The following is a 1,050-nucleotide window of genomic DNA, read 5'->3' on the forward strand; positions in this document are numbered from 1 at the left end:
CCTCTCATGGGGCGTAAAAACTTAACCCGCTTGTAAAAACTTGTTTTGGGTGAAAACTAAGAGGGTGTTTGGCATCTTACTTCCTTTGCTTCCTGGTGTTCGGCCAGGTACGTGCTGCACAACCACTTCTCCCGGTTCGGATTTATTTTCTGACTTCTGACTGTTGATAAGGAGGGAGAACGATTGAAATCTGGCGTGACTCCACCCCGTTTAGCGGTCCACTGTCTTTGTCTTAAATCCCAGCTGGCGGATAACTTGCAAAAGCTGATCTGTAAAGGACGGGTTGTCTGTTTGTGTTGGTCTTCACCAACTCGAATGCTAAGAGGGGTGGGTAGTACCAAATGTCCCACAAACAGCTGAACCACCAGAGCATCTCGGGAGCACAAATGTCTCCAGTGATTGGGCTTCAGCGTCACTTGATGATGCATATGGGCTCCAGTAGTTGCCCCCGCTTCACAATTGCTTGGTAGGATAACAGACGCCAATTACAGTAGTACAGTTTGTGCCCCTGTCATGATGGGCTCGTTACCTGCTTAATTCCTTGTGTTCCAGGGAAAAGAAAAGATAGGTCTTAACAGAACAATAAGGTTTCTCCCCTGACTGCAAATGCCAAACTGTAAAAGGTACTGGCGTTGCGCAGGGGAAAAAAGGCTCTGTTAACGGGTGCCTTCTCTTACATTAGTGGAGGTCTGCGTTGGGCATTATGGTCAGATTCCTTCTTGGATAACAGGTAAGTCTTAGGGCTTTTTAGGTTGAAGAAAAAATCAAGACAAACAGGAGGCTGTAACTTCCACAAATCAAGCACAGTTTTATATGTTCCTCCAAATAAATGCTGCTGTTGTGGTATTCCTACCACATTGACCCTCCTAGCAAACCAGGCTGTTTGAGTTTTCTTGTTTCTCAGTAGCCCTCAGGGAAGGCTCAGGAAGCTTAGTCCCATCTGAACCTATGTACTCTTTCAATCTCTGCATCGTCCCGTAGCAACAAATTTTGCTAGACTTCGTGTGAAATGTTTATGTCATCAGGAGTCTCTATTCTAGCATAGGAAAG

This window comes from Pygoscelis adeliae, unplaced genomic scaffold (genome assembly GCF_000699105.1).
Source record: "Pygoscelis adeliae isolate BGI_AS28 unplaced genomic scaffold, ASM69910v1 Scaffold14, whole genome shotgun sequence".
NCBI classification, from domain to species: Eukaryota; Metazoa; Chordata; class Aves; order Sphenisciformes; family Spheniscidae; genus Pygoscelis; species Pygoscelis adeliae.